We start from the raw sequence: 24,952 nt of genomic DNA, 5'->3' as shown, positions 1-24,952 counted from the left end.
GTCTTCCATTGCGAGAACACTCATAGGCAGCTGAAGACATTTCTAAAAGAGGCAAATCTACCCAGATTAGGCAGGTTGGAAAGGGAGGCATTACAGGCAGATTTCTCAGGTGAGGAGATATCAGAGGTAATAAAAGCACTGAAGCCATCCAAAGCCCCAGGCCCGGATGGTTTCTCTAATCTCTATTACAAAAAATTCAGAAAAATTCTAGTACCTCACCTGGTCCGACTATTTAACTCATTCTTAGACGGTGCCCCTATACCCAGCCAGATGCTCCAAGCATCTATATCAGTGATCCCCAAACCTGGGAAGGACCCAGCTGACTGTAAAAGCTATCGTCCGATATCCCTTATCAACTCGGACACCAATTTTTTTTCCAAACTATTGGCTAACCGTCTGAATACAGTTATGCCTAAGCTGGTCCACCCCGATCAAGTAGGGTTTATATGCGGGAGGCAAGCAGCAGACAATACTAGACGGATCATAGACCTAATTGATTTGGCACATAGAAAACATATCCCGTCTATGGCATTGAGTCTGGATGCTGAAAAGGCCTTTGACCGTATCGACTGGCCCTACCTCAAAGAGACGCTGGGAGAGTTTGGCATAGGAGGGAGAATGTTGGGCGCCATTCTGGCTCTTTATCAGGAACTGAGGGCGAAGGTCAGACACCAGGGCTTCCCGTCGGAAGATTTCCCAATAAGGAGTGGCACCAGACAGGGATGTCCCCTGTCCCCACTTATTTTTGCATTATGTATAGAACCCCTGGCAGCACATATCCGCAACTGCCCCGACATAGCAGGTATACAGATTAAAGAACAGTCACACAAAGTGGCCCTGTATGCAGATGTCATTATACTAATGTTATCAAAACCCCTTACCTCCCTGCCGAATGTTTTCAGCCTGCTAGACGAATTTAATAAGATCTCTGGTTTCAAGATTAATCAAACAAAATCAGAAGCTTTAAACATAAACCTGCCAAAGGTCACTGAAAAACTAATTGAGTTGAATTTTAACTTCAAATGGCAAGTCTCCTCCATTAAATATTTAGGGATTAATATAACCAAAGACTATAGTGCCCTATACAAAGCCAATTACCCCAGACTGATTAGGACTCTGAGGGAGGATCTGCGGATCTGGTCAGGCCACATGATTTCATGGATCGGCAGGATCCAGTGCCTTAAGATGAATCTCCTCCCTAGAATCTTGTATCTCTTTCAGACCCTTCCAATACAAGTAGTCAGAGATGACATCCTCCGCTTACAGTCCTCCATGGTGAAATTCGTCTGGGGTAATAAAAAGCCACGCATAAAATCTAGCATCCTAACTGGGCCAACAGTTAGAGGAGGACTAGGGGTACCTTGCTTGATATCGTACGTCAAAGCGGCACAATTAACCCAAATTACCCAGTGGCACATGCATCCTAGCTTGCAGAGATGGGTAGAGCTAGAAACAACGTGCTGTGCCCCAGTGGATCTACAAGACCTAATTTGGCTACCAAAAAAGGTACAGGCATACCCCAGTTTAAGGACACTCACTTTAAGTACACTCGCGAGTAAGTACATATCTCTCAATAGGCAAACGACAGCTCACGCATGCGCCTGTCAGCATGTCCTGAACAGCAATACCGGCTCCCTGCCTGTACCGAAGCTGTGCGCAAGCGGGGAGACTATTTGAGCCTGTTACAAATGTGTTATTTACATCAGTTATGCACGTATATGATGATTGCAGTACAGTATATGCATCAATAAGTGGGAAAAAGGTAGTGCTTCACTTTAAGTACATTTTCACTTTACATACATGCTCCGGTCCCATTGCATATGTTAATGCGGGGTATGCCTGTATATAAGACCTTGAGTGAGCCGCTGGCCGCAGTGAATAGCTCGTTAACCACCTGGGAGAACACTAGACACAGGTGTGCCCTGACAACCCAGCACACACTTATGACCCCGGTATTGGGGAACCCTGATTTCGCTCCGGGTCTGTTGAGCAAGAACCTAGCGGTCTGGAAAGCAAAAGGCCTTACAAGGCTACTGCATCTGGAGGGATGCCAATCAATCAAAACATTTGAACAAATCCGATCAGAAACAGAGATGCCTAACTCTGAATTTTTTAGATACCTCCAGTTGAGAGCATTTTACACAAAAATTCCTAAACGCCCCCGGCGAACAAATTTTGAGCAGCTGTGTTCCAGAGGTACGGACACCACGGGACTCACGTCTAGGATTTACAGAGAGGTGGTTTGTCCGGGAAAGGACGATGACACCAAACTTAACTACGGAAACAAATGGGAAGCGGACTTATGGGAGACATTGGAGGACAAGGACTGGTCCACAATAGTACTGGCAGCAGCTAAGAGCTCTATATGCACCACCTTGAAGGAGAATGCATATAAAGTCCTAATGAGATGGTACCTCACTCCAACACGATTGGCAAAGTTTGTCAAAGATTACCCCCCATTGTGCCCCAAACAATGTGGGGAACAGGCAGACTTACTTCACATGCTGTGGGGTTGCTCCAAAGTGGCTCCTTTGTGGGAGGAAATCCAAGATTGGCTACAGAGTATTCTCGGGCAGCCGGTCCCCCTGGACCCCTGGTGGGCAGGCGCACCCGGGGGTTGGGCAGACCGGCACAAAAATTGATTGCACATTTTGCAACAGCCATGAGGTGCGAACTCGCAGCATTGTGGAAGCGACCAGATTTACCCACAATTACGAAAATTCGGAACAGAATTTGGCACATCTGCCGGATGGAACAGTTGACAAGTCTGGTAAACGACACCGGCACAAACTTCCTCAAAGTCTGGGCCCAGTGGCTAGCCCACTCAGACATTCCCGGGGTGAACACCACCACCATCATGCCCTAATATATCGAGATGCATTCTCCTGCGAAGCGACAGTACTGACAAATCGCAGACGGAGTACAGGTAGGGATGACGGCAAATTGGGATGGTGCCCCTAAGAGTGGACCTGCATTGAATAGGCGAGGCAAGAGTAGAAACTGGGAACGCCAAAAATGCTCTGTGCTCTCCCCCCCCCCCCCCCCCCACTCCCCCCTCCCCCCTATGTGTCTGTGTAGTTCATCTGGTCTGTGAGTCGGTTTGCCCTGTAAGTCTTTGTCTAGGCAGAGGAAGAAGGAAAAACAAAAATGGGTATGGGTACATTAAGAGAAGACAGTGGGTTGTTGGACAATGTATGCGCTGTACTGTAACCTAATAAAAACCTTTTTGTGGGAAAAAAAAAAAAAAACACAATTAAAAAAAGCAAGAATCAAAAAACCACAATTAAACATAATAAAGCTTTTGGTCCTGTGTCCCTGATATAACAAGTATCGAGGGTTCTAATGCGGTAATCTCCTGCCACCTACATGAGGTTGCATGAGGACAGAAAGCAGGGGCAACATCTCCTCGGCCCTCAGTGCATATAATATATGTAAGAAAATAACCAAAATCAAGTACCCCTCTCTATCTACAGTCCTACATCTAGGCACCCATGTACCAATCCCCCGCAGCATCATTCCGTGAGTGCATAAATCAGGGGGAAAGTCTATGTCCCCTCGCTGAAAGTCCAATGTCCTGTCAGGCCTCTCTGTGTATGCTTCCTACTCAACAACCGCAGCTGAAATCGCAAGGGCCCTTGTCTCACGCCTCTTTTTCCCCTCACCCACTGTTTCGAGGGTATGAGGCAGCACAACTCACCTCATTTCCTCACCCTCCTCTGCTGACAGCTCGGTCTCTAGAGAGTCATCTTGAAACAAAATCTTCAACCTCCATACTGCCTCTGGGACTTCCCTTATTCTAATGTTGTTCCTATGATCTCTGTTTTCAGTCTTCTTGCCTCTCTGTGAGCTCTGCAACTTGGTCCTTAAGGAAAGTTGACGTTTCTCATTTTAATTCAGGGATTTAATGATGGAGTCTAATTTCCTCCCCAATTAGTCTGTTCTATTTCCAATGCTTACTATATCCCTCCTCATCTCTTCCATCTTCGCCTGGAACATCGTTATTAAGTCATTGAACAAAAGTTTAATATCATTTTTTGTGACCATATGCGTCGCGATATCCATAATCTCGCTCTCCGATGTTTCCCGCTCAGTTTCCGAGCAATCACTGTATGCCACGTCTAGCACTCCAGCTGCTGTTTGCGCTGAGTCCTATTTTTGGAAATAACTCACTAAATCTGGCGATTTCCTTTTGGTTTGTGCTCTAGTTGCCATCTTGAGTATCTTATCTCTCTTTGTTCGCTTAACGTTTTTGATTGATTTTACTGCTATTTCTCTTTAATAATACATCGGGGCTTGGTGGAAAGTTCAGTTCAAGCTTCCATGCCCGTTGCCATCGCACATGCGCCTCAGGACTCTTTTAATGAAGTAAAGTCATTCAGTATTGCTGTGTCTTTTCTCTGTAAGTGGAATTTTGCCCAATATGTGAATATTGCCTGGTGTAGGAGGCAAGCATAGCCACCTCAGCAACTTCCTAGATAAGATCTGGCTGCTCCTTTATTTATTTTTATTTGGGGAGGGGGGTCCACAGTTCTGAGGGTCTCTCCCCTGCAGCTTGCCCCGCTGAAGATAGGCTCACGATCATGGGGTCGGCCTGTAATCTTCTGCGCTGATCGGCACCAAACAAAATTTATGCCACCGCTGCTCCTCCAGTGCCCTTGCTGCCTCCTCCGGACCGAGCAGCCCGGGCACTCTCCTCCCTCATGGCTCTGAGGACCACACAGGCAGCCAGCCGATGAGTAGCTCCCCCATGAACGTTGGTCACCCTCTCTCAGCCCGGCGCAAAGCGCGGGAGGCCAGGGCAGGACGAAAACAAATCAAAATGGCCACTGCCGCTCCTCCGCTGCTTCTGTTGCCTCCTCCGGGCAGAGCAGCCCACGCACTCTCCTCCCTCATGCCTCCTGGGACCACTCAGGTAGCCAGCTGCTATGTAGCTCCCCCAGGAGCTAAGGCCACCACCTCCAAAGCTCTGCGCACTGCGCGGCAGGCCAAAAGAGAAGTAGGGGGAAAAAATTGCCACCACTCAATCAGTGCTCCCACAGATCAAGCAGATAGCGTGCCTTCAGGGATCTCTCAGGTAGCTTGTGTGGATGGCAGAAGGGTGCTCCAGGGGTTTTGATAGTTGGTATAGGCTTTTTTATGTGTTGGCTGAGCTTGGATAACAGATAAGGTGGATGAAAGAAGGGAAGGGGTGTGAAAAAGTCTGGCCCTGTTTCACCCTCTAGGCCCCAAATATTGTTTGTTCCACAATATGGTAAAATCATGTCTGTTACTTTCCACTATGGCAGCGATGTGTTACCTGCACCTTAGTCTGTCCTGACCTGGTGTTTTTGGTGCGTTCTGGTTTCTAAAACTGGTGGATGGTGGTAGATCAGTTTTTTCTCATGCAGAGCACCAGACTAATGCTGCTATATTACAGTGCTCCAGGCCACGCCCCCCCCCCCCCCAATTCTTGTGTTTTTTTATTGTGTTTTTTTGGTGATTGGTTTGTTTAATTGTGTATTTCTGGTATGTTTTTTTTATTGTCTTATGTGTTATTTATTGTGTATTTATTTTTGTCCTTGTTTTTTTTTTAGGTTGCCCATTGGCTACCATAGTGGTAAAGCATGCCCATATTATATGGGCATCCTGAACCACTTTGCCAATCAACGCGTAGAGGGTGGTGGAAGTTGCCCCGGGGAGGGTGGTTAGATGTCCCAGTTGGGTAGCGGTGGAGGGGGGTTAACCCTTTAATTACTTAGCTGTTACTAACAGCTAAAGGGATTAAGGGGTTAGTGGCCATTAGTGTGTTTTTTATTGTACTATTGCTCTCCCCGGAGGACATGGACATGGAGGACGGTGATGAGGATGGCCTTCATCCTGGCAGGGGTAAGTAGAACTTTAATTTACTTTATGCTGGCTGGATAATGTTTAATTTTTAATGAGCAAATGCGCTATTATCCAGATTCGGATAATATTAATTTTGCCATTATTGTACTGTATGTGTTCAGGGCGGTTGTTGTGGATAGAGGAGGTGGGTAGTAGAGGTGTTTTTTTTTATGTTTCTTGTGTGTAGAGTGATTGGGTGAAGGGGGTAGTTGCCCCAAGGGTGAGGGGTAGGCCGCCACTCGGGTGGGTAGTGGGAGTGGTTTACCCCTTCGTTATAATAGCGATTACCACTGCTATGGTAGTGAAGGGGTTAACTCCTCCCGCAACCTTCCGGGCAGGCCTAACCACACACCCTGGGGAAACTACCCCATTCATCCACCCTCCCGGCCCCCAATAAACAGGGTACTCAGGTTACTCAGGTACTTAGCGGCTAGCCGCTAAGGTAATGATGCTCTTTTTATTTAAACTATAATACTTGTATACTGGAGCAGGGGGTCTCCGAATCTTTCCGCATTGATTTCAGCCTCGGGGACCCCCTATTTCCCATGATACAGGCCCTGGTGTGAGGTGCCGGTATCCCCCTGCAATGTTTAAATCTCCTGCATCATATGACTGGGACATTTAAACGCATAGGAGATACCGGCACCCCAATTCTCGAGAAGCAGGGGATTCCCGGACCTGAAATGAATGCGGTTAAGCTCTGGAGACCCCCTGCTCCCGTACACTGTTATAAAAATGTAAATAAAAGCAGTGCGATCACCTGTGAGAGCTGTGCAGGGAGATGCGGCTCTCTCTGTGCAGGGAGATCGCCTGTGAGAGCTGTGCAGGGAGATCGCCTGTGAGAGCTGTGCAGGGAGTTGCGGCTCTCTCTGTGCAGGGTGATCGCCTGTGAGAGCTGTGCAGGGAGTTGCGGCTCTCTCTGTGCAGGGAGATGCGGCTCTCTCTGTGCAGCTCTTACAGACTGCGGCCAGATCACACGGAGGAGAACTTTGAGAGAGGCTGAGATACCATCGCTGCTGTCCCGAGCGGTATTGGCATTTTCCTACCTCACGGTTTGGGACTTGTGTTAATGGTTTCAGATTCTTTTTGAATACCACGATAACACAAATGACAAACCGTTCCATGGGAACATGCCAAACCATTCGAGATAGCAGCAAAGTTATCAAACCTACTGGAATAGGCCCCTTAATTTGAATTCAGAATGCCCTGATTTGGTCCTTGATGAATGAATATAGACTGTGCTTCACTCTGGGAATCAATTTTGGATATAGTCACATTCAATTTGGCCATCTACTGGTTATTAAAACTGAGAGCTGCTCACTACTATTAGACAGTATGAACTGCGGTGGTTTGCAGATTGAACCCATAATTAATCATTTTATATGTACAAAATATTTATTAATGATAGTTACCACAACAGTACTTCAACACCAGAGTATAAAACAATAAGTAATTCTTTCTCCTTTTTAGGTGTCAGATCTTGTAAAAATGTATATAAATATATAATCTGGCGAGAATTCAGGTAAACTTCTATAATAAGACAGTACAGTAAGGCCCTCTCAGTTGCACATTCTGATTCAAATTTGTCATTTTAAATACAAAAAACCCCACAGATTTTAAAACTAAAACTCTGAATATTGAACCTGGTGATTTTTTTGTGAAATTGTTCCAAGGCCTTTACTTCCAGTCAGGAACTGCACTCTGATCTAATCTACAAATTGAATGCCAATATTCAGCCATTGCCGCTTCTGATATTCTCACTTCTCTGTAACAGAATGGTATACCAAAAATTGTTACAACCTTGGAGATATAGGGCCATGTTTACCAAGTAGTGTTCTATCTGAAGACCCCTTCCGACACCTTATATCGCATTCGCCTAGAATTCATAGGCTCCGATAAGGAGGATTGGAGCTTGATTCCACATTAACTGCTATTGACTTGAAAGGCAGTCAGCATGGGATTGAGCCCTAATGCACCTTTTCAGACTTTAACAAAAAAAATTCAATAACATGAATGGCTTCGTAAAGTTTCTTATGTATGTATAGATGTAGCAGCTCAAAAAGCTTAAAGCCGCAGCTCCGAAGATAGTGCTGCAGGGGGTCAATGATTCCGGATTGGCTCGGCCTAGCGATAATCCTCTGGCACCCGGGCAGGCACGGTTGCGGTCCTGTGGCTTCCTCCAGTGTCAAAAACAGTAAGTCTTTCAACATCTGTATGTATATAGCACCAACATTGGTGGGAATTACATTACAGGGAATTAAATTAGGAAAGGAAATCCCTTTAACATGTTAAAAATGTGCTAAGGTTTTATACTGTACAGCAACATCTCAAAATAGTTTGTATTCCACTGTACAACCACATTATACTTAAACTGTGTCTTTACAAATGTTCTAGACAAACATGTGACCAAGGCTCCGTTCTAGCATCATTGCCATGAATCCACAAAATGCTCTTTTTCCCCACAAAATATAGATATGCACATTTAAGGAAAAATACTGATGAGTAGTTATTTTTATTGGCCAAGTACGTTCTAAAAAAACTTTTGCTGTTATTAGTCAGTGGTGTGAACAGCAAAAAAAAAAAAAAAAGAGAACAGGAACCGAACAAGTTCCCAGACACATTGTGATTGCTAGAAGATTGACAAAATAATTAGTACCCGTCGATGCCTCTGAAAAAAAAAAAAAAACTTGTTACAATGGATTTGCCAGGCAGATTTTTAATTTTAATCAGCAGCGAAAAAATGACAACATGGATCAAAACAAAACATCAGCCATTAAATGGGCTTTCGTGATTCTGTCAGGAGGACTCCATTAGGGAGCTGCACCTTTATGGGCATCAATCACATTTCTCAAAACTCTGTACATCTCGGAAATGTAATTAGACATTTAAGTTCCTCACCAGCAATTTGCTAAATCTGTCACTTACTAAAGACACAAAATGCTAAAAAGTAAGGCGTAAAGAGCCCAGGGACAAGCTGGATATGTAAATGCCTTGATGTCACCCTGTTCGTTGACCACTTAGCTGTACAACTAAACTGAAATTTGAACAGGAAATCATAATTTTTCTGCAAATGTTTTCTGCAATCCTTTTATATTCCATTTTCGTTTTAGGTGCAGTCCCACTGGGCAAACACTCAGTCACGTGACCAATTCTTTGCACATTTTAATTCTTATTTAATACAGACATTTAGGAAATGGGAAAAGGGACTAGATTCACTAGCTGCATTAAAGTTTGCCATAAATAAATAATACAATTGCGGCAGAATATTTTGAAATTACCGCTGTATTCACTAAGAATTATTTATTCATAAATAGATAGCGATATTTATCCAATTTACATATACAAAAATGGTGTTAAATAGTCCTAGTGATAGAAATAAGTTATAAGTAATAGAAATCAGCATTATTCAGCGCCAGCGATGCAATTATGGAGGGGTGGGACATAATCACACTTTTCTACCTGAGGGTTATAAGATAAAACATTTTCTTACAAAACCACATACCAGAAAGTGATTTGACGTCATTGATGCCTGAGGCAATGCATTTCAAATTAATATCTTCCAGCACCAAAGGGCTTAACACACAACATAAAATACAATAAGCATAAAACATCCATATATGAAAATATTAAGTCTTCTGTAGCCCAAGTAGCCAGCCAGTCATGGGTTGACCATAACTAGATGGCTACTTGGGCTCGACAAATGCACTTGCCCCATCGCCTGGGGCGAGTGCATTTTGCCCACTGTCGAGTGTTACCGGCGGTGGGGTGAGGCACATGAAGGGTCAAATGACTCTGCATTGCCATGACAACGTGACACTACGTGACGTCATGGCAACGTGGCCCTTTTCACACGAGATGCAGGGGGAGACACTGACGTTTGAGAGAGAGATGCAGGAAAATGCCGGGAGACGACGCACCACACCACACCGCAGCACCCCACCGCCGGTAAGACTCGACAGCAGGTAAAGTGAGAGGGGTGAGAGATGGAGGGGGGATTACAATGACAAGTTATTTGGGGGGGCGAGTGGCTTTTATTTCAGGCGAGTGCCTTTTTTCCCCAATTTGTCAAGCCCTGTGTGTGTACATACATACATACATACATATATATATATATATATATATATATATATATATATATATATATATATTTATATATATATAATACGATACCGTTTGTACGAGACCACGAGAGAGCACTCAAGTTGTAAAGGTATAAAGGGTTGTATTATAAAGCAAAACAAGGCACAATATACCATTTTGATATATTGTTCCTTGTTTTGCCTTTTAATACAATCCTTTATACCTTTACAACTTGAGTGCTGTCTAGTGGTCTCGTCAAACGGTATCATATTTTTTATTCATTTATTTATGGGACATGCACCTACATGCTGATGCTTACCTTGGAATGCCGGCTGCAACATTGGATACATACATACATACATACATATATACACACACACCTGTACATGCACATATACAGTGGTGAGAAAAAAATTATGAACCCCAGTGATAATTACGGAAATTCCATAGTTTTTCCATGATAACGTTCTTGAATCAAAACCAGTCTTTTCTTAAATATCCAATAGGGTTTATATTAACCAACTCCATGTCTTTTGAAGCAAAAAGATATATGAATTAGACAAGCAATGAGTAATTCAGAGTCAGAGTATTTGCAAAAGTAAGTGAAACCCTGTTTTTTCAGCGAAATTAAAGGGGATAATTAGAATCAGGTGTTTAAAAAATTAGTGCGATCTTCAGGGGTGAGATTGGGAGGCCCCACCCTGTATGTATATATATATATATATATATATATATATATATATATATATATATATATATATATATACAGAAGAAACCCACAGCGCAATTCTAAACAGATTGTTCCTGTGGGGGTAATTAGTCACACCACTATTAAGAGCCAATGTTATAAAATGAGGTACATACCCTGGTTAACACCTAACCCTACACACTGCAGCCGATTTAGGTCTGCGGCTCCACAACGCCGCCTTAAGGATCTGGAGAAGAGTGACCTAAGCGCAAATATGACAGGGAGAGGAGAAAACACAAAAAGAGAGAGATCATAGGGCAGTATATCTATTAATGCATAGACTATAAATGGTAAGATATATGCTTACACAGATGCGACAAGTATGAGCATGTAATCCTCTCTGGGACTCGCCACCGTAGCTTTAGGGATCTTGTTCTTAGACTGCTAGATCTCCAGATTCTTCTCAACAGGACGTCAGTTACAGCTGCTGCAGGAGCTCCTTGTCTCAGGCACTTCTGTGTCTCTATGGATGGATCTCACACAAGAGGGGGAGGGGGGGGAGGGAAATAATGGAAGGGAACAAGATATGTGTAAAACCTATTTAATATATAAAAAAAACAATAAAATATGGCTGATCCACTCACATTGTGTGAGTAAATAGCAAGCAGTAGAGAGTGTTTAGCGAGTCTCTCACACTCGTGTAGATTCGCCGGTTGCCCGTCCTCTCCGCGGTCTCCGCTACTTCCGTACCACGTGATCGGCCGTGGCGTGTGACGCGGCTTGTGACGCGGCTCGGCTCTCGCGAGATTTAGTGTCTGTCAATACAGGGGATCACTGCCGGAGCTCCTCGTGAATGTCTCTCCACTCAGGCTTCCTGGCGTGTCTCTCTCTCTGCTGCAGGTGAAAGCTGGCCCTACGCGTTTCTCCACATCGGGCTTCGTCAGGGGCTGCTAATGATTACCTATGCCCTACCAGGGTATATATATGTACCTCCCCCTTATGATTGGCTCAATCTAATTAAACTAATTTGACTACTTGGAACATGATTGGTTATTTGTAATTAGTGTCGTATACCATTGCAATTGCTGCATATAGCAGATATCAACACTGCTATAATTCATTTGTCACTTTAAACAATTTGGAAAAAATATAGAACACAATCTAATCGACAATTAGATACACATTATATGTGGTTAAATACACACACTATACAATAATGGTGCTATGTGCATAAAATGGGACATATTTAAAGCTGAACATAGAGAAAATAGAGGGACTATTGAATAGTTAACTCCAACTGCATATGCCATATAAGGCCAGCCGGAACAATGTAAAGACTTAACTAAGGGAAATAGGGAAACCCTTGTGCTTACATTACCTTAATGGTATAGCTTATAGTTTGAGTTATTTATATAATTTAGGTAATTGAACCATGGGAGATATTTACCTTATTGTGCATCATATATGTTCTTTAGATGCATATCGGTACTTTACTCAAAATTTACCCTAGTATCAATCCATTTAGTAAATTATACTCATGAGAGGGATTTTCTACGAGGAAATTGTGGGGTTAAGAACTTCTGCATAGATTATGGGCCATTAGCATGGTTAAACATGGGACTTGAGCTTAATGTTCATAGTATGTAACATTGGGACTACTCTCTAATACCCTTTATAATAGAGCTCGTATTACTTGTGTGTATATAGACACATTAACTCATGGTCAAGGCCAAGTGCACTTATAATCTTTTGGGGTACAATTCCCTGAAGTATACGCTTATAAGTGCACTTGGCCTTGACCATGAGTTAATGTGTCTATATACACACAAGTAATACGAGCTCTATTATAAAGGTTATTAGAGAGTAGTCCCAATGTTACATACTATGAACATTAAGCTCAAGTCCCATGTTTAACCATGCTAATGGCCCATAATCTATGCAGAAGTTCTTAACCCCACAATTTCCTCGTAGAAAATCCCTCTCATGAGTATAATTTACTAAATGGATTGATACTAGGGTAGGATACTGAGGAAGGTCTCCCTGTGAGACCGAAACGTTGGCTTTCGTGTATCTGTTCATTCAATACAGATTATTTTGGATTATCCCTCGTTGGTTGCTGTCTCTTTACTGGTCTTTGGGCTGGTTCGTATGATATATATATATATATATATATATATATATATATATATATATATATATATATATTATATAATATATATATCACAACTTTTGTGAGTTTGGTCTTCGCCATACAGGTGTGTGGAAACACAATGCCACGATCAAAAGAAATCTCTGAGGACCTCAGAAAAGCAGTTATTGATATTTATCAGTATGTAAAGGGTTATAAAATAATTTTTAAGGATTTGGGGCTCCACCAATGCACTGTCAGACAGTCTGCAAATGGAGAAAGTTCAAGACCACAGTCACTCAACCTGGAGCAGCCGTCCTACCAAAATCTCTTCAAGAACAAACTGGCAAATCATCCAGGAGGTCATAAAGAACCCAGAGTACCATCCAAGCATCTGCAGGCCACTCTGTCCTGGGACCTCTTCTCTTTTCTCTGTACACACTCTCTCTAGGTGACCTAATAACATATTTTGGGTTTAAATATCACCTCTATGCTGACGACACACAAATATACTTTTCAACACCCGACCTTACACCTGCTGTACAAACCAAAGTTTCTGAATGTCTCTCTGCTATATCATCCTGGATGGCCCTCCTCCACCTTAAACTCAACATGGCTAAAACAGAGCTCCTCATACTTCCTCCCAAACCTGGCCCTATTACCTCCTTCCACATTACTGTTGGAACTACCATCATTCACCCAGTAGCCCAAGCAAGCTGCCTAGGGGTCACACTCGACTCCACTCTCACATTCGCCCCTCACATTCAAAACATTTCTAAAGTCGCTTTTTCCTCCACAATATAACTAAGATACGCCCTTTCCTCTGTTGCTCGACTGCTAAAACTCTGACTCAGGTCCTCATTCTCTCCCGTCTTGATTACTGTAACCTCATGCTGTCCAGCCTTCCTGCCTCTCACCTGTCTCCCCTACAATTTATCCTAAACACTGCTGCCAGAATCACTCTACTCTTTCCTAGATCTGTCTCAGCATCTCCCCTCATGAAATCCCTCTCCTGGCTTCCGATCAAATCCCGCATCTCACACTCCATTCTTCTCCTCACTTTTAAAGCTTTACACTCTTCTGCCCCTCCTTACATCTCAGCCCTAATTTCTCGTTATGCACCATCCCGACTCTTGCGTTCTTCTCAAGGATGTCTTCTTTCTACCCCCTTTGTATCTAAAGCCCTCTCCCACTTTAAACCTTTTTCACTGACTGCCCCACACCTCTGGAATGCCCTTCCCCTCAGTACCTGACACACACTTGCTTAAAGAAGCATATGAATAGCACTGTGGATATTCTGAACACATGATACATAAGCTTGGCCCCCTGCAGACGCACTTACCAGAACTCCCTCCTACTGTCTCTGTACGTTCTCCCTACCTACCAATTAGACTATAAGCTCCTCGGGGCAGGGACTCCTCTTCCTTAATGTTACGTTTATGTCTAAAGCACTTATTCCCATGATCTGTTATTTATATTATCTGTTATTTATTTGATTACCACATGTATTACTACTGTGAAGCGCTATGTACATTAATGGCGCTATATAAATAAAGACATACAATACAATACAATACTCTCGCCTTGGCTAATGTGAGTGTTCATGGCTCAACTGTTAGAAAAAGACTGAACAGGAATGGTGTTCATGGAAGGATAGCCAGGAGGAAACACTGCTCTCTAAAAAATAACATTGCTGCCCATCTGAAGTTCGTCACAGAGCACATAGATGATCCACAAGACTTCTTGAACAATGTTTTCTGCACAGATAAGTCGAGGTAGAACTTCTTGGCCTCAATTAGAAACATTATGTTTGGCGAAAACCAAACACTGAAATTGAATAGAAGAACCTCATCCCAACCATCAAGAATGGTAGTGGGAGTGTGATTGAGGCTGCTTTGCTGCCTCAGGACCTGGACGGCTTGCCAGGCCATATGTCTTATGAGCTGAAGCTGAAGCAAAAGTGGGTCATGCAGCAAGACGATGATCCTGAACATACAAGCAGATCTACAAAAGAATGGCTGCAGAAGCAGACATTCTACGTTTTAGGATGACCTAGTCAAAGTACAGACATAAACCCCATCAAAATGTTGTGGCAGGAAATTAAGTGAGCTGTCCATGCAAGGAAGACTTCAAATGTCACGGAGTTGAAGCAGTTCTGTAAGAAGGAATTGGCCAAAATTCCTTAAACCGATGTGTGAGAGTGACCAGAAGTTAGAGGAAACACGCAGTTGAAGTCATTGCTGCTAAAGGCGATGTCACCAGGTACTGAATCTAAAGGTTCACATACTTTTTCACACATGGATATTGAATGTTGAATCATTTGGGGATAAAAACAGTATCATGTTTTGTGTCATTTGTTTGATAGGGTTATCTTTATCTGTTATTAGGACTTAGATTAAGATCAAATACAATTTTAGGTTTGAAATATGTGAAAATGCTAAGGGGTTTATAAGCTTTTCTCGCCACTGTACATACAAACATACACACACATACATTCTACAATGTTAATATTATGTCTTTTTATCACTATAAAAGGGACATATCCCTGTTTAAATAAAGAAGCCTCAGAGCTCTGAGAATCCAGCAGAAAGATAGTTGATTGCAGCCACTCAATCAACTAGTCTCCACCTGGATTAATGAGAGCTCTGTAAAAAGCCTAATGTGAGGCACAGGAGAGAGATTCCTTAGCTCACATTTGGGCTGACAAAAGGAGAGCAGAGAAGCCTGCACACAGACACTGTCTTGACCACAAAGGCTGTGCTGTGATCAAGACACCTATATTTCCTGGACACAGAGGACCCAGGAACATGTCAGAGACTGACATGGAGGGCCACCTGCTTAAGATACTTCCTGGGCTTGGGGTGATAGGCTGGTAATGGGAATATCCCTCCAGTCCTGCAGATAGGGTCTGGGGAAGTAAGTTAGCCCTTACAAAGGGATAGGGGTTTGTTATTTTGATTTTTTTGTATGATTTGCCTGGATAAAGGAACAGGCTCAATAAAGCCAAGATATAGTTTCACCCGAAAACAGTCTCCATTTGCATACCTCTGCACACAACACTTACAATCACCTATTCTAGGTTGGCTAGTCTTATCTTGCCTATGACAATTATGTAAATACTGCACACACATGGGCACTGTAGTCATAGCCAACACATATACATACATACATACATACATACTATATATATATATATATATATATATATATATATATATATATATATATATATATACATATATATACATATATATACATATATATATATATACATATATATACATATATATACATATATATATATATATATATATATATATATATACATACATATATATATATATATATATATATATACATATATACACATATATATACATATATACATACACATATATACACACATATACAAACAGTAGGCAAGCTAGGCCTAACGCCAACCTGGGGTAGGTGATAAAGATTGGAGAAATTTTGGGTTAGTAAGCTGATATCACCAGGTATCAGAGTTTAGTGAAGAGCTTTTCAAAAGGTTGTTTGGCGTAATTACTCAATTCCACATGTTGCATTAAAATAATGCTGACATATCACTGTAGTAAAAAGTCTCTTTTGCCACTGGCGATATGACCAGGTCAATAAATAAAATTGGCGTTTAACACATGATAATTCCATTAGTTTCGTTTAGTCCAAAGACTTAAAAATGTCACAACAGCATATATCCTCAGAAGGATATATATCCATTGTGTAAAATGTATTTTTACAATATCACTGTGTCTCAAAGAAAAGTAGATTTTTTTACAAGGGATTTTATTGCCAACACTACAGGATGTAAACTCCAGTTTTCTGTGCTCTTCCTATATATTAATCCTTTCTATGCTTTTGTAGCCCTGTGTGGTTTTGGGCTATATTTCTACCCTCCTCCTGGCCGTAATCCCTGTGTAAGGGCAAGTTTGCCAGGAGTTATCATGGGTTTCCCCCACCTCAAGCAATTGCACTAAGGAAGTGAAGGCAGGTCACCTGACTGTGTCCAATCAAGAGACACAGGGGCATTGCCTGTTGAAACTACTTCGGGCATTGCATTTCCTATTTTAGTTGTAGAAGTCAGAGTCTGACTGGTGTTAGTGGAGAGGAAGGATTTGAAGTAAGGAGAGTTAAAGTGTATAGGTTGACCATATCCCTCCTACCCTGCATATGGGGTAGGGGAAGAGCTAGACCCAGTCTGGGTGGCCCTAGGCCCAGAGTAGCATCAGGGGACATCCTAAAGGAGGACAGCTGGCTGAGAGCAACTGTCTGCAACTGTATGCTGTATCGTGTGCTGCTGGGACTTGAATAAAGTGTCCTGATTTAAAGACACAGCTGTTTGAGACTGGAATTTCTCATCCCTGAGAGGGAAGTTCTACTGTACGGACTCCACCCCATATCCCTGGGGCCTGCAGGAGATGGAGGCGCTGCACCAATGAGGAGAACGGAGGCACAACCCCAGAAACCTGTCCTGTCTTCCCCCATGTCACTGAGGAAAAAGGAGAGAGATCCAGCGCTACACGGAAAAAAAGTGAAAACAGTTACATAATCACCCCAGCTTCACTTGTTTTTTCACTTGTTTGATTAATGTTGGAGGGTATATATACTAGGTAGACCCTCATTTGAGTATGCCTTGTCACTTGAAAAAGACCTGTTGGTCGAAACGTCGTGTGGCACAATAAATTCATTATCTTGAAATCCGTGTAGCGCTGGATCTCTCTCCTTTTTCCTCAGTGTACTTTGGAAATTCCTGGCAGGTACTTCCTTGAACCAGCAGCACTGGTAAACTGTATGTATTTGTTTATATATTGTGGTGTGCAGCCTTAACCCCCCTTTACATTGATACTCTGTTCCCCCATGTCACCACAGGAGACTCAGGGCCCCCTGTTACCAGCAGGTACGCACCATATTCAGGCATGTAGCCTGAGCTTGAGACACCCTAGGACACCCTATGTGAGATTGGGGGGGGGCGGGTTAAACGGGTTACACTTTTATTTAGGGACCCATTGTTGGTTTTAGATATCTGTCTGTCCAGCGGCGGATTGGAGGTGAAATATGACCCAGACATTTCCCTTACCTGTCGGCCCTTCTCCCGCGATGTCGCGTGCATTTTCATGGTGACGCAGCATCCAGAAAAGGTAAGTCTTGCAGAGGCCCCTGCTCTCTCCCCCGGCAATCAGTTTAATTGATGTGGGGAAGTGGGCAGGGCCTCTCTAACCGTGATGCTGGTGCTTCGGACGGGCCAATGGCGATCCACACATGGGTAAGTTTATTAGCCAAGGCGGCACCAACCCATGGACCCACTGGGCCTAATCCGCCCATGTCTGTCAGTCTGTGTATACAAATATATTTCATAGGCTCACCCTTCCTTGATCTTATTGTGTTATTAGACTCCAGCACAGGAGGAACTGAAATACTAACTGAAAGAAATAAAAAAAAATTGAACTGTAAAAAAACTTGCTTACTCTATTTCTTTAGTTTGGTTATATCAAGGATGAACTCTATGGACATCTGTATTTTTTCAACCTCATCTACTATATGTAACGATGTAACTAAAAACACTTCAGTACAGTTTAGCTATTGCAGTCCTGTTGAGCACTGATGTCCTAGCCTTTCTTTGTCAGTAAAGGTATTAGGGTAATTATACTGTAGTTCCATGGCACTTATTTCATCCTAATGGTGCAATGATACATACAGTTTATGCCAAGAAAGATCAGTGGTTCAAAATGTCACGGGAGACCAGAACCCTTTCACGGGATCAAGCACCAGACATGACACACAGATCAAATATAGGATATTTATTCTGATCGGAGCCAGCAAACACAACCCAAAACACTGATCTAAGCTATACTCACTCAAAAATAGGGGATATAGGTGCGAACCTAGCACCAACAAAATGGCTAATGAGCAGCTTCCGTGTCTGTAGGGGTCCAGAGCCTGCAGGCAGCGGTGGATGTAAGTTGCAGGCGAGCAAGTTCAAATCTCCCATTTTAGGACAGCAAGCAGCCTGGTTTTGGGTGTCTCCGGCAAAGCCTCGGAGCACACCACTTCCTTCACCTACATGCTAGTCCTGGAATGATGTGTGGAGCTCAGATTGGCTGCCCCTTTCATTAAGGTGACCCCATGTACATTTATGATCAGGACAGTATTGGTTTTCAGTGCTTGTCCCAGTGTCCTGAAGGGGTGAGAAATACGTCTCATTTGTACCGGTTTTCAAATTGCCGCTCCAAACCTCTTGGAGTTTCTAATGAAAAAAATGGAACATATGAGACGTTTTAGTAACCTGCTGTGGCCCTTCTTCCACCACCATCGCCCCCGACCTCAGCGTCGTATGCATGGACCACCCGCAGAAGGCAGGCCCAATGTCCACAAATGCCCATGGGAGCCTTCCCAGCCTCCCCTCCCTCCCTAAGGTAAAGTGTGTGTGTTTTTTTTCTTTGTGGGGGTAGAGCTGTATTTTTTTTCGGGGGGGGGGAGGGGCTGTGTGTGTGTATTTGGAGGGAGGCATTCAGTGAGTGAGTGAGTGAGAGAAAGAGAGCGTGTAAGAGTGGTGGAGGAATGAGAGGGGAATGTGTGAGGGGGAGAATGGGGTAATGTCTGGGGGTTACAGTTGGGGGAATAGAGGGGAAAGAGAGAGGGGTGTGATGAGAAAAAGAGAGGGGCACGGGAGTGAGAGATGATTAATACATTATTTAGTTTATTGTCTCAGTTTGTCACTTTAAAAATATGGTCATCTTACCTTTCATAGATTCCCTGTCTCTGTAAGAAAGCATGGAGAACTGGGTCGCGACCAATCACAGGGCGGATGCTGTGTGTTGGACGAATCACAGCGTGGGGGCTCATCTGTGTTGGCCATTCTGGGATGGGGGTGTGATGGAGGGGCTGAGGCAAAGTGAGTGGGAATTATGAACCAATCAGAACAGTACCTACCAGCCCCTGTGCGCAGTGCCGGCTTGCTAGCTCCTGATGAGATAGGCGCCTCGCGATCTGGGGCAGACAATGGCTCCGCTTATCGGACCAACATTTTCCCGATAAGAGAATCGCACATCCCCACTCTCCCTAGTCCACAACCCCTTCATGAAACCAGCCAAACCAAGACCCTTCGGCGTGCAGGCTGGGTCAGTGTATGACCAGCCTAGCACTCCAAGGGAACAGAGAAATACACATCACCATTTAAACACAATACATCTTACATATGATAAAGACATTGACATTCAACATATAGTTTTTGGGGGCCACGACCCATGTAAAGGTAGATATACAGGGGCAATCCTGCATATCCATCCAGATGGTGGGACAAGGGCTTAACCTTTATTAAAATAGCCACATTGTCCCTACTGTCACACAAACCACACAGCAAACAGTGTCAGGCTCTGGGGTGCTTTGTACAGGAGGTAAGGAAGGTCAAATAGCATGGCAAATAATGCATTTAAAATTTAGTTTTTTTTAATTACTGGTATATCACTTACAGAAGCGGACAATTACATCCTTAATTTCTTGAGACACAAGAAATGCATCCAAGCCATAGCTGACACATTTTAAAGCTGAAAGTATTGAACGGACGGCTAATGTACAGCAGTAACAAAAGTACCCAGACTAAATGTACCCATTGCAACCTTCCTCAGTCTTGCAGGTTTTCTTTCCAAATATTCTATTCAACATATCCAGCACTGGGTTTATCCTGAAACTGAGCACTTAAGCATTTTCAATTAATTTGCAACCTGAAAGAAGTCATCAAAGCCAATGTTTTTGCGCTTTGAAGAAATCTGCAATTTAAAATCAACCCCTTCATTGGTAGTGGGGCCTTTACTGAATGGCTCAGTGGGGAAAGGGTTAAAGAACATATTACATGTGTGTGCTAATTCATTGGTTGTTACAGAAACCTGTTGCTGTTGTGGGTCCACAAAGAGGAATCTGGAAAACACTGAACTAAAGCAATACTGCATATGACGAACATCTCTAGGATATAAACCCAAAATCTGCATTGGAGTCAAAAACATCAACCAATTTTATTGATACCAGAATTATTTTTGGTCCTGTTCCATTTATAAAAAGGTGCAAACTGCCCAACTTTATTTTAAAATGCACACACTTTTTTTGTTGATGTACCCTTTATACCAAAATGTTTTTGTTGGTTATGGTGATTTTTTAATTTATGTTTAATGCTTTAGCACCTCAGTTGTATCTGCTTGTAAATGCAGAACCGTAAAACTCTATTACCATGGCTGTTTTTTTCTTTTGTAGAAGATACAGTATACCGTAAAACAGTGTAAGTGTGTAACCATTAAGATTTATACTGAGAATAGAAAGGAAATAAAACATAGGTTTGTACATATTTAAGAAAGATTTAATTTCCTGTGTTTACCCAAAATGATTTTTGGAAGGAATGCACTTTAAATAAACTCTTACATTGAGTCACAATTATGGGTTTTCCATTATTACTTTAAGCCTTGTGTCAGTAGTTCCAGACCAAACTGAGCATGTGTAAGATGGTGGCATTAGCCATAGTATTACAGCATGGATCTATACAGCACCCACATAAACATCTGCCATGAAGAGACGCAAGTGGACGAATCATCCATGAGCTCTTTATTATCTTAATAACCCCCCCTCCCTTATGAAAAAGATAACTGAATGGGAAAAAAAAATAAAGAGAGTCTTATAATAGATTCACCAATTTAGAGAAAAGTTCACCATGCAACTGCTGTGTTAAAAGAAACTTGGCCGTGTACTATGTACTGTAGGCATGAATTAAAAGGTGGGTTGTAAAAATTCTCTGTTACACATCATTGGGTAATGTGCCCCAAGCAAGGTGCTGGAAGAGAGTTATTTTCAGTCAGAATTCAAGATTTTGGGTTGCTTCCATTCAGATTATTGGCCCATTATAACTCAGACCAGTATATAGAGATATATTTGTCATTCACCTGAGATGAGCTGAATAGGTTTCAGTTTTCAGAATTACTCATTGGTTCAGATGACATGTTCACTCCTGCACTAAACTGTCCGGTATGTTACTCTGAAGAGAAAGGAGTCATTGTGTTATATGGTTTACAGAAACATTCACCCATATGCAATAGTGCCCTGGATTAATTAAATGTCCTAGCAAAGTATGCTTTCTGTGCGTGTTACACATACCATTCAATTAATCTGTGTGTTTTGGGTGTCATCTGAAATTCTAGATGTCATTTTAGAAATGTATGTGTAACCTCTCTTTACTTTACTTCAGACTATAGAACCTGTCATCTGAGGTGGGGGCCTGAGTACTGTAACTTGGGGGTTAACTCTTAGAGTGGGTGGTACACAGAGTGGGAAGCAGGAGTAATCAGAAACAGCCCTCAGTAAAATAACTAATGACCTCCATGCTGCCAAAGACAGAAGTTATTACACTCTGCTCATATTACTCGACCTCTCTGCAGCATTTGATACTGTGGACCACCCTCTTCTCCTTCACATTCTCCATACTCTTGGCATTCATAACAAAGTTCTATCCTGGAAATCCTCTTACCTCTCCCATCGTACTTTCAGTGTCTCTTTTGCTAACGCCTCCTCCTCCTCTATCGATCTCTCTGTGGGGGTACCACAGGGCTCTGTCCTGAGAGCCCTTCTCTTTTCTCTTTACACTCTCTAGGTGACCTAATCACATCTCTTGGGTTCAAATATCACCTCTATGCTGATGACACACACATTTACTTTTCAACCCTTACCTTACACCTGCTGTACAGACTAACGTTTCCGTCGACTTAAACTTAACATGGCAAAAACTGAGCTCCTCATACATCCTCCCAAACCTGGCACTATTTCCTCCTTCCACATTACTGTTGGAAGTACTATAATTCACCCAGTAGCCCACGCACGCTGCCTAGGGGTCACACTCGACTCCTCTCTCTCTCATTCTCTTCCCACATTCAAAAGGAAGCTAAAAACTGTTGTTTTTTCCTCCGCAATATTACCAAGATAAGCCCTTTTCTCTGTTGCTCAACTGCAAAAACTCTGACACCGACCCTCATTCTCTCCCGTCTCGATTGCTGTATCCTCCTGCTGTCCGGCCTTCCTGCCTCTCACCCTTCTCCCCTACAATCTATCCTAAACGCTCCTGCCAGAATTACTCAACTCTTTCCGAAATCTGTCTCAGCGTCTCACCTGCTGAAATCCCTCTCCTGGCTTCCTATCAAATCAAGTATCACACACTCAATTCTCCTCCTCACTTTTAAAGCTTTACACTCTTCTGCTCCTCCTTACATCTCAGCCCTAATTTCTCGCTATGCACCATCCCGACTTTTGCATGCTTTACAAGGATGTCTTCTCTCTACCCCTCTTGTATCTAAAGCTCTCTCCCGCCTTAAACCCTTCTCACCGACTGCCCCACACCTCTGGAATTTCCTTCCCCTCAATATCCGACTAGCACCCTCTCTATCCACCTTTAAGACCCACCTTAAAAAACACACTTGCTTAAAGAAGCATATGACTAAAACAAATCACTAACGGTGCGCCTCTGTCTTTATATATCTTACAGTCACTGCATATTACTTCACATACCCTGTTGATCAGACAGGGTATTTGTACAATAACCTTTTCGTAGCCGCTCTGGAGTCAAACAGATGCAGCTACTGCTTCTTACAATTAATTTGAAAACATAACCTGTGTTCCAATGCAGGGGGATCTCCTTTCGTCTGGCTGTTAAATCCTGATATTTCTCCTCTTACCTGTTGCAGTGCTCCCTGAGGTGTCACTATACTTTGTACTGGCCAGCAAAATCCACCAGACTCCTCACTCTATCGATCAGGCCCTTGCAGAGTGTTCTACAGCAGCCTCACCATGTCAAAACAAACTGCCACCCCAGTCCCCTCAGCAATCTCTTTCCAACTGTCACCAACTGTTATTCCACTGTCACATGGTCCAGTGGAATGTAATTCTTAAAGGGGCCATGTCCTGTGCTGATAGCAGACATAGGGGGTTATATCCTCCCCCTGCTCAAATGTTGATGCCCCCATCAACCAGGATAAACCAACAATACATTTATCTAATCTAACAATTAACTCCTCTCTAGGTACATAACATCATAGGTACAGTAGATCCGACAATCAAACAGTTTTGACAGATAGCATTCCTGGTACCCCAGAATGTTGTACATTCCCAAACATCTCCTATTTGCAGAGTCATCGGTACTACACATCGAACAGTACTAACCATAGGGACCTCAGTCGAAACTCCCGGTAAGTCATAGGTCAGTCTCATGGTGGATCTAATTCTAGGCTAATACCGGAGGTATGACGTCTACTTCCCTTTCCACCTTAGGGGACTCATATGGTACCGGTGACTCAGATATTTTGAGCCCTGCACTGGGGGATGACTCACAGTTATCTATCACGGATACATCAGGACCTATGGGGTAGATTCCACTGCTCTGGGATCCAGTTCAAGAATAATTTTTTTTTCTAAATCCTGAGACCTTACTAATTATATTTGGGGACCTGGTTGAGGGGCAGGCAGTTCTTTCCTATTCAAAATATTTGCCAATCACCCTATCATTCCTTCCCTGGGGTACCCCTCCTCTTGTTCGGATTCCACATCACTGTCTTGCCTACCCTGGCTAACTGGATTTGTACCAGAATCCGGTCATCTGTTCAATTGATCACTTCTCCTGGGCATATGGGGTTCTCTTGGAATGTTTTCTCTCTCAGGGCAGTGCACTAACTGACCTATTGGCAGGAGGTGGTTTCTATGTAGATTCTTTGTGGGCCCATTTACCTTTTCAGGCCTCACTCGATACACGGGGAGTACTTCTAGCTTCTCTACTGCCACATAAGGCTCAGTTTTCCAGCGATTTGCTATTTTGTGTTATCCTGGTATCCCCAGATTCCGGATAAGGACTCAGCCCTTCAGTTGTAGCTCTTGCCCGTGTACTCTTATCGTAACGGCTTTTTTTTCCATGATTATTTGTGTCAGCTGCAGAAGTGACCAGCTTGTACGCGTCTTGTAACTGGTCTCTGAGTTTCTGTACATATTGCATGTACGTGGTTGGGAATGTGCCATCTGCCGACACTCCAAAACACAGGTCAATGGGCTTCCCGTCCAAACATTAGGTGATAGGGTGAATACCCAGTGGATTCATTCTTGGTGCAGTTATAAGCATGGACTAAGTGGTGTACATGCTGACTCCATCTTTCCTTTCC

At 43.1% G+C, this 24,952-nt stretch overlaps 2 long non-coding RNA genes across 3 annotated transcripts in view; one reads left to right on the top strand and one right to left on the bottom strand.

The window, feature by feature from the left end:
• Positions 1–24,952, top strand: part of LOC142502843 (uncharacterized) — a 57,564-nt gene that overhangs the window by 5,772 nt on the left and 26,840 nt on the right. The window lies entirely within an intron of this gene.
• LOC142502842 (uncharacterized) lies at positions 8,347–23,634 on the bottom strand. Of its 2 annotated transcripts, XR_012803869.1 has the most exons (6): positions 23,483–23,634; positions 21,704–21,795; positions 19,519–19,661; positions 18,635–19,023; positions 18,143–18,199; positions 8,347–8,533 (listed from the first exon to the last, which is right to left on the bottom strand). It is a non-coding gene; the product is annotated as an uncharacterized LOC142502842 (long non-coding RNA). The 2 variants fall into 2 exon arrangements; XR_012803868.1 differs by lacking the exons at positions 8,347–8,533; positions 18,143–18,199 and having other exon boundaries at positions 18,563–19,023.

This window comes from Ascaphus truei, chromosome 9 (genome assembly GCF_040206685.1).
Source record: "Ascaphus truei isolate aAscTru1 chromosome 9, aAscTru1.hap1, whole genome shotgun sequence".
In the NCBI taxonomy this organism is placed as follows: Eukaryota; Metazoa; Chordata; class Amphibia; order Anura; family Ascaphidae; genus Ascaphus; species Ascaphus truei.
This window is presented reverse-complemented; position numbering and strand designations above follow the sequence as displayed.